We start from the raw sequence: 9,821 nt of genomic DNA on the forward strand, positions 1-9,821 counted from the left end.
TCTTGCCTTAGCCTCCCGAGTAGGTGGGATTACAGGTGCAAGGCACCATGCCTGGCTAATTTTTTGTGTTTTTAGTAGAGACAGGGTTTCATTACATTGGCCAGGCTGGTCTTGAACTCCTGACCTCAGGTGATCTGCCTGCCTCAGCCTCCCAAAGTGCTGGGATTACAGGCCTGAGCCACTGCACCCAGCAACTTTTGCTTTTTAAAATTCCTAGTTTGACTTCACTTCCCAGTGCTCATGGAAATGACATCTGCTGCGAGAAGTGTGGAGTTGGAGTCGTCTCTGGGAGCATCAGAGGGTTGGGGAGTTTTATTCTGGCAGTTTCTTGATCTTCTCTTTCTCGGTCTCGCGTTTGTCTCTTGCTATCACCAAGAAGTGTGAGTAGCGCTTGGCGACCTGCTCTGAGAAAATGCTATCCAGAGTCTTCACCTCCTGGGCTGCAGTGGAAGACTTGGGCTTGTGGTCCCCGTAGCCCCCGAGGAACACCTCGAAGGTCGGCAACAGGCCCCAGCTGATGGTACTCTCATTGGCGGCCACAGTGATGCTGTTCTTCCCACAAGCCAGGCTCTGGGTTCTCTAGCCACAGAGGTCCTGCACTGCTTTTGGGTACACAGTAGATTCATGGGAGGTGTTGGTGGCCCCCCAGAGAAACAGACCACCCACTTCACTGATGGCAAAGGAGCAGGTGTAACCAGCATAGATCTGGGACGTCCCACATCCAGAAAAGTCAAACAGCTTCACCAGGCAGGGGACCATCTCATCCTTCTGCTCTGCATGGCCCAAACTGCCATAGCCACCGGAGCCCCAGGAGAAGACTTGCTTCTGGGAGTCCAGAACCAGTGTGTCGTTAGCGCCACAGGCCACGTCTTGCACAACCATGTTTGGTACAGGCGGCATCTGTTTATTTTTGGTCTTCTCGATGAAGATGGCCACTTGCTGGGGCACCAGTTTGCAGTCGTATTCTATCTGCTGTGGCCAGGCAATGAACTTCCCATCTGAGTTGTGTCTCAGCTGACCATATTCAGGGCACCCAAAGGAACAGAGGTTTCCTTTGCAGTCTATTATCGTACTGAATCCAGCCCCACACGCTATTTTGGTAATTGGCTGGCCATTGTACATTATCTGCGCGGGGCTGTGGACAGGGTCTGTCTGGTTGCCAAGGACCAGCTGCCCCACCTTATTCTCCCCAAAGGCAAACACAGAGCCGGTTTCTGTCAAGGCCAAGGTGTGGTTCCGCCCACATGCTGCAGACACGATCACTTCGTGGCTGAGACCCTCAAAGAGTCTGGGGGCTTTCACTCTCTTGGTGTCGCCATGTGCCAGCTGCCCCTTCTTTGAGGAATTTTTAAAAGCTGATCTCCTAGAAATATAGTAGAATAGTGGTTACCAGAGGGTCACGGTGGGGTCGGGTAGATTAGGGAGGATGGGGAAATGAGGAGAGGTTAGTGAACGGGTATAGGATTGCAGCTAGTTTGAAGAAATAAGGTCTGGTGTCCTATTTTTGACTATATTTGACAATAGTGAATATTTCAAAATAATGAAAAGTTTTGAATGTTCTTATGACAAAGAAATGATAAATGTTTGAAGCGAAGGTAAGCCAGTTACCCTGATTTGATCATTTCACAATGCATACCTGTATTTAAAGATCACACTGTGTCCCATAAGTATGCAAAATTATGGGTCAAAAATAAAATAAAATGTAAGAAATCTCTGTCTTTGGAAATTACTATTTTTCTCTTTTTTCTTTTGAGATGAAGTCTTGCTGTGTCACCCAGGCTGGAGTACAGTGGCTTGATCTCGGCTCACTGCAACCTCCGCCTCCTGGGTTCAAGCAATTCTCCTGTCTCAGCCTCCTGAGTAGCTGGGATTACAGGTGCCTGCCACCATGCCCGGCTAATTTTTGTATTTTTACTAGAGACGGGGTTTCGCCATGTTGGCCAGGCTGGTCTCAAACTCCTGACCTCAGTTTATCTGCCCACCTCAGCCTCCCAAAGTGCTGGGATTACAGGCATGAGCCACCGCACCTAGCCTGGAAATGACTATTTAAAGTTAGGAGTTATCTGTTGACTTATTTGTTGTCCCTGTTGTTTGACTTGTAGACTTTGGTACAGCCTGAAGTATAAAATTCCTATTGTTAACGACATAAAATCCTGTTATTAATAAACAAACTCAAAAGAATACCAGAACAAAAATTTCTTTATTATGAAGCCCTCTCTTTTTAAAAAGCATTCAGCAGAAACAAACAACATACTGTATGCCAGAATATCAGCACCACTTCCAGAAAATTACTCCAAGTTTCACAGCAGTTTACTGGGTTCCTCGGTTTTGGGGAATAGAAAAGCAGGGCAGTAGCTGTCATACCTGTATTCAGTTTCTTTCTCCTATTGTATCCTCCTTTTTTTTTTTTGAGATTGCCCAAGGTGGAATGCAGTGATACAATCTCCACCGCAACCTCTGCCTCCTTGGTTCAAGCGATTCTCCTGCCTCAGCCTCCTGAGTAGCTGGGACTACAGGTGTGCGTCACCATGCCTGGCTAATTTTTTGTTTTTTTTATTAGAGATGGGGCTTCACCATATTGGCCAGGCTGGTCTCAAACTCCTGACCTCATGATCTGCCCACCTTGGCCTCCCAAAGTGCTGGGATTACAGGTGTGAGCCACTGGGCTCGGCCTATTGTATCCTCCTTTAATGAGTTTAAAGTGTCCCCTCAAAAGATGTTGAAGTTCTAACCCCCGGTACTTGTGCATATGACTTGATTTGGAAAATAGGATCTTTGCCGATGATCAAGTTAAGATGAGGTCATTAGGATGGGCCCTAATCTAATATGATTGAGTCCTTACAAAAAGGGGAAATTTTGTCACAGAAACTGACCCTTAGAGAGAGAAGACAATGTGAATACACAGGGATAAGGCCATCTATTTAATACCAGCCAATGAACACTTGAGGCAGAAACTAAGAACCCTTTCAGATAATCAAAATGCCAGGTTTTTGTTTGTTTGTTTGTTTTAAGACAGAGTCTCACCCTGTCACCCAGGCTGGAGTGCAGTGGCATGGTCTTGGCTCACTGCAACCTCCACCTCCCAGGTCCAAGCGATTCTCGTGCCTCAGCCTCCTGAGTAGCCAGGATTACAGGCGTGTGCCACCACACCCAGGTAATTTTTTTTCTTGTATTTTTAATAGAGATGGGGTTTTGCCATGTTGGCCAGGCTGTTCTCAAACTCCTGGCCTCAAGGGATCCATCTGCATCAACTTCCCAAAGTGCTGGGATTACGGGTGTGAACCACCATGCTTGAGCAAAATGCCACTTTTCTGAATATATGTTTATTTTTTGGTTTCCTGCATATATCCCAACATCCATATCTTTTACTTGCCCACCACGTTCCCATTTCTCTTTAAATCAGGTTTTGATTTTCTGAAAGTCTGAATGTTGAATTCACTGGTGTCCTGGAATACACTGCAAATAATTCCTACTTTCATTTCACTGACACTATGTTGCCTTTCCCTGAGTAAGTTTTGCTTGCTTAAATTGTATATGTAAAGGTACCCTCAGCACTTTAGAGGACATATACAGTATGAATTCAAAATATAATTACTTTTAGGAGAGTACATAGAAGTACTCTGAACCATGGAGTACCATTAAATGGAAGTTTTTATTATAATTACCAATTTTACATGATACATGCAGTTATGTATGTGCTCTGATTCCTATCTCCTCCCTTACTGTGAAAGGGCTGGTTAATTGAGGAGAATGTGAAGGTTATTTCACCACAAAACGCTCTAACACTGTAACTCAGAGTATTAACGTATTTATTCTGATTATTAGTTTTCTCTTATGCATCCCTTTTCATTATCTGATTCACATCTCTCACAAGTGATGTTAGTGTAAATGGTTGAATATTTTCAGAGTATAGTATATATAACAACATAGCACCTTAATCTCACAATAAGGTTATTTTTTCTGTCTTAATTTTATCCTATTTTATCCTTATATATTTCAGAATATGGATCAGCAGTCTTTTTTTTTTTTATTAATTTATTTTGAGACAGAGTCTTGCTGCTCTGTTGACGAGGCTGGAGTGCAGTGGCATGATCACAGCTTACAATAGCCTCAACCTCCTGGGCTCAAGTGATCCTCCCACCTCAGCCTCCCGAGTAGTTGGGACTACAGGCACGAGCCACTACGCCTGGCTAATTTTTAGGTTTTTGGTAGAGATGGGGTCTACTATGTTGCCCAGTCTGGTCTCAAACTCCTGAGTTCAAGCAATCCTCTCACCTTGGCCTCCCAAGGTCCTGGGATTTCAGGCATGAGCATTACTTTCAGCCAGCTGCTTCTATACAATAGGCTTTGTTCTTACCGTGTTTTCTAATGTATTTTGTGCTATTTCCTACTGTTCTAAGACACAAAAGTAAAAAAAACACATATTTTCATATATTTATATATATATAATGTTTACATATATATTTGTATTTGATGTCTGGGTCCAGAGTTATACCTGAAGTTTTTATTAGGTTAACCATGATAATTAGCGTCCTACTGCTGTCAGATTTACTCTAACAAAGAAATAGATTACTGTTTATTATATTGAAGGAAGGGTGTGTTTAACAATGGCTAGCTTTTGAAGTGAAAATCTCAACAGATAGTGACCCAATTTATTATGGGATTTAATGTGTTTGATGGAGGGGACAGAAAACATTTTTAGCCAGTATCATGATTTCTAATTTTTGTTTGGGTCTTAGAGAAGAGGGAAGACTTCACCTTCCAGATCCCCTATGGACCAGTTCCAGATGTTGGAAACAGACATTTGGGAGATCTTTGGATTCCTGCATGGACTTGTGACCTCCTATCCTAAGTCTGGTAACAATTTTATTTTATTTTTTTTTTTAGCATTCTTGAATTGTACAGTGAGAAATGGAGTTGTTTTGGTCAAATGTTCCTCCTTTGTGCCACGGTGTACTCTGGGCATATCTCTAACTTTGCATTGGCTGTAAGGCTCTTCATTTTAGCTTTGTAGATGAGAGTGTGGTGCTTAGTTTCAAATTCTGTCTCTGCTACTTTCTAGCTGTGTGAGCCTGGGTGAATTACTTATCTTTCTGAGTTTTAGTTTTCTGATGTGTAAAATGAGAGTAATAATATGCCTAGTTCACGGTGTGGTTATAAGGATGAAATAAGATATATGATGGCTCAGCATAATAGTATGTGGTAAGCACTAAGTCAATGACATCTATTACTATTACCTCTATACTTGTGGTGCTCATGAATTCGTGTCTTATTTGCAAAGAGCTTAGCTGTAGCCCTCTGAGACTGTTAAACGGAACTGATTGATCAGAGTTTGGTCACCTAGTGCCTCCATTATATAGAGCCAAGGAACCAGTTAGTTTTGGACATGTTGGTGGATCACTTAAATTCATGCCACTGGCCTTGAAGGACCTCGAACAAGAGCATTTTCTTGGTTCATTGCAAATATCACTAGTGTTAGAAAAACAACCTGTGCACATGTGTGTTAGAGGCATCACCTCTGTGGAGGAAGCATCATTATAGTTACTTATTGACTTCTTGCTGTGCTATATTTTATATAATAATGCTTTAATAATGTTTTAGTCAAAATGAAAGTATCCTTAAAAGAGCTCAAACACACACTGAATTGCTAAAAAGTTATATGACAAAAGAGTGATGTAACGACATTCTTGTGAGTCAATCTTTATTGCATGTCGATAAAATTCTGCACTATTCTAGTTGAATAGGAAGAGACTAGTTCATAAGAAGCCCATTACCCTAAGCTAGGTGTTAATAATCTCTTTGTGTTAATATTACAATACGCTGCATGATGCCAGGCTTGGAATACAAAAGTTCAGAGTTATATAAGTGTTCTGGCATGCACAACTGTTTGAGCAAGACACTTGGAATTCCAGCTTGTCCAGCAGTTTAACTAGGCTGTGAAAACAATAGGGGCAAGAATGTAGCAAAATGCCCCTATTTCAACTATTCTTAATATAGCTGTCTTTTGATGACTTTCTCACAAATTGTTCAGTCCTGAGAGTCCCATATCTTTTTCCTATGAATAGTTTATCATTTTTACACAAGAAAACTTGCTAAGTGTCTTAAGAGGTGGTGACATTCATTATTTTTTAGTTTATCTGAAGAAAACTACCCTTTTTTCTCATTAGTTTTTGTATAAAAATTAGTCCTTAAGCCAGTATATATAGTGTATAGGTACTTTTGGTACACTAAGTAGTCATTAAAATGCAAGAAAAAGCATTTAGTTTTTAAGAACAAATGTCTCACATTCTGAACATAGAGCAGAACTTCTTAATCACTGTAGACTTTCTACTGATCTGATAGATATACAAGGCTTCTGTTCTGAAGAGAAAAATAGCTAGTGGTTCATTGAGAATTGACTGGGTCAGAGTCTGACCTAAGCATGTATGTGTATTAACTCACTAAATATGTGTATTAACTTACCACTTTGAGATGAGTAATTTTATCTTTTCCATTTTACAAATTAGGAAACCAAGGCCCACAGAGATCAGATAACGTGCTTTAGCAAGTGGTTGAACAGGGATTCAAATATAGGCTAATTGGACCAGGCATGTGGCTCATGCCTGTAATTCCAGCACTTTAGGAGGCCAAGGCAGGTGGATCACCTGAGGTCAGGAGTTCAAGACCAGCCTGGCCAACATGGCAAAACCCCGTCTCTACTAACAATACAAAAATTAGCCAGGCTTAGTGGCACATGCCTGTAATCCCAGCTATGTGGGAGGCTGAGGCATGAGAATCGCTTGAACCCAAGAGGCAGAGGTTGCAGTGAGCTGAGATCACACCACTGCCCTCCAGCCTGGGAGACAGAGTGAGACTCTATCTCAAAAAAAAAAAAAAAAAAGGTTAATTGGCTCTAGTAACTGAGTTCTTCAACACTAACCTATTTGTGTTTTGGATGCCAAAAAAGACTTTGCAAACATCAATTGAGAACATTCTAGAAATAACTTTTTCCTAATATTAAAAAAAAAAAGGAAAAAGAAGAAAATGACGAAAATTTAGAGTAGATTTTTTTCTTGCCCAAAAACTTCTCATAGAAAATACATGTTAGAAAGGCTTTTGGAACACTGTTTGCTTTTTTGGGCTTTCATGCTTCATGTCCCGGTGAAAGAACAAAGTTATAAGAGTTAGGAGGCTCTGGTTCCAGGCTCTGCTGTTAATAGTTGTATCACACTGGCTAAGTCACTCATTCTCTTTGGATTATTTTTTCCAAGTGAAAATATTAATGCTATTAATCTTTTATAGTTATTGGAAGAATCAGATAGAACTGATAGGAAATGATTTAAAAACACTAAGTGGTATGGAAATATAAAGTGGTATTTATAGTTGTTTATTTTCACCAGCCACATATGGAATCATGTCATCTCAGAACTGGAGAAAGTGTTAGAGTCATCTAGTAACAAGGCATAGTAGCGGGGTGGAAAGAGCTGTAACATTTGTCCTGCATTAAAATCTTTTCTCAGTCACTTATTTACTTAATAATCTTGGGCTGGTGATCCAACTTCTCTGAGTCTCGGCTTTATTTGTGAAAGAGAATTATATTTTCTTTCCAGGGGTATGAGGATTAAGTGTAGTGTCCTGTCACATGCTCTCTCAGGAAATCCTCAGACTAAAAGAAAACCAAACAAAGCCAAAAACAGGCTGCCAACTGAGATCAATATAAGTAGCAAAAATCACACGCCATAATATTTTGAAGATAAATTGAAGTCAATAAACATTTGTTAAGTATTACCATAAGAAGAAGTGTTTTGGTGGGGCGCAGTGGCTCACGCCTGTAATCCCAGGATTTTGGGAGGCTGAGGCGGGTGGATCACCTGAAGTCAGGAGTTCAAGACCAGCCTGACCAACATGGTGAAACCCTGTCTCTACTAAATGCCAAAAATTAGCTGGGTATGGTGGCACGTGCCTGTGATCCCAGCTGCTTGGGAGGCTGAGGCAGGAGAATTGCTAGAACCTGGGAGGTGGAAGTTGCAGCGAGCTGAGATGGCGCCATTGCACTCCAGCCTGAGCAGCAAGAATGAAACTCCGTCTCAAAAAAGAAAAAAAAAGAAAAGAAGTGTTTTACGGATTCTTACTAGAGGAACATGTGAAAGGTATGAGATGCCAATGGCATCTTTATTTTATTTTTATTTTTTACCTGCAGCCCATGTTTATGCTAAGTATCTCTATTTTATAAAAACAGCAATGCTATGCTAACTACTTATAATTTTTAGAAGATGACAATATCACAAAATCTGATGGTTTACAGTTTCTTTAGGTTTATCTATATACACAACCTGTGAGCGGTGGCAGTGTGGTAGGCAGAATAATGATACCTTAAAGATATCTATGTCCTAATCCCCGGAACCTGTGAATATGTTATGCTGTAAGCCAAGGAGAAATTAGGGTTGCAGATAGAATTAAGGTTGCTTGCTATCAGCTGACCTTAAAATGGGGCGAGTATGTTGGGTTATCCAGGTGGGTCCAATGTAATCACAAGGGTTCTAAAAAGTGAGAGAGAGAGAGAGAGAAGAAAGAGACCCAGAGTGATTGCAGCATCTGAAGGACTTGGCCTAATGTTACTGTCTTTGAGGAATAAGGAAGGGGGTTATGAGCCAAGGAACGCAAGAAGCCACTAGAAGCTGTAAAAGGCAAGGATAATGATTTTTCCCTAGAGCTTCCAGAAAGGAGTGCAGCCCTGCCAACACCTTAATTTTAGCACTATGAGATCCATTTTGGACTTCTGAACTACAGAACTGTAAGATAACGCATTTGTGTTATTTTAAGCCACCGAATTTTGGTAATTTGTTACAGCAGCCATAGAATTAATACAGGCAGTTTTCTTTCTTTTCAACCCTTTTATTTTCTTTTTCTTTTCTTTTTTCTTTTTTTGAGACAGAATCTTGCTCGTCGCCCAGGCTGGAGTTCAGTGGTGTGATCTCTGCTCACTGCAACCTCCGTTTCCTGGGTTCAAGCAATTATTCTGCCTTAGCCTCCTGAGTAGCTGGGATTACAGGTGCATGCCACCATGCCGGCTAATTTTTGCATTTTTAGTAGAGACAAGGTTTCACCATGTTTGTCAGGCTGGTCTCGACCTCCTCACCTTGTGATCCACCCGCCTGAGCCTCCCAAAGTGCTAGGATTACAGGCATGAGCTACCATGCCCCACCTATTTTTCTTTTCTACTTGCATTGGCTAATTGCATTATTTGCACTGGCTAATTGCATATTCTAATTGCATTGTTGCTTCTATTACATATACTATTAATAATTACTAGTATAATTAATTAGACTATTATTATTGCTTCTCTTAATAGAAGTAGTATTCAGTGTTCTATTCTTGTTTTTCATTTTAAAAGGAATGTTTATAACTTTTTGCTAATAAGAAATATATTTGCTGTAGGTTTTTAATATGTTCATTCCTATGTCAGGTTAAGAAAACTCCATTCTATTTCATATTTTAAAATCAGAGAATACCTATTAAATTTTATCAAAGATTATATCTTAATTTCCCCTTTCTTATGTTATACATTTCTTATCCTCTTTTTGTACCCAAAATAGCATAATTAGGCTTTGTCCTTCTTTCTTACATTTTTGGAAAAGTCAGTGAGGAGAGTAGTCTTTAAAAATTAATAAATATTTTAGCCCTAAAAGTAGAAAGAATAACTTTATTGTTGGTGAGTTCTCAAAGCAGTATCAAAAATTGCTAGATGAATTAAAGAAGAAAGTGAGAGCTGATTGTGGCAGTAAATTATAGACAGTAAGTTGTGGGAAGTAAATTTAAAACAGCAAATAGTGTAAAATATG

The 9,821-nt window shown here is 40.4% G+C and overlaps 1 pseudogene; it reads right to left on the reverse strand.

The window, feature by feature from the left end:
• Positions 1-312: 312 nt before the first annotated feature.
• LOC105546587 lies at positions 313-8,184 on the reverse strand (annotated as a pseudogene).
• Positions 8,185-9,821: the final 1,637 nt, after the last annotated feature.

Source organism: Mandrillus leucophaeus, unplaced genomic scaffold (genome assembly GCF_000951045.1).
Source record: "Mandrillus leucophaeus isolate KB7577 unplaced genomic scaffold, Mleu.le_1.0 Scaffold364, whole genome shotgun sequence".
NCBI lineage: Eukaryota > Metazoa > Chordata > Mammalia > Primates > Cercopithecidae > Mandrillus > Mandrillus leucophaeus.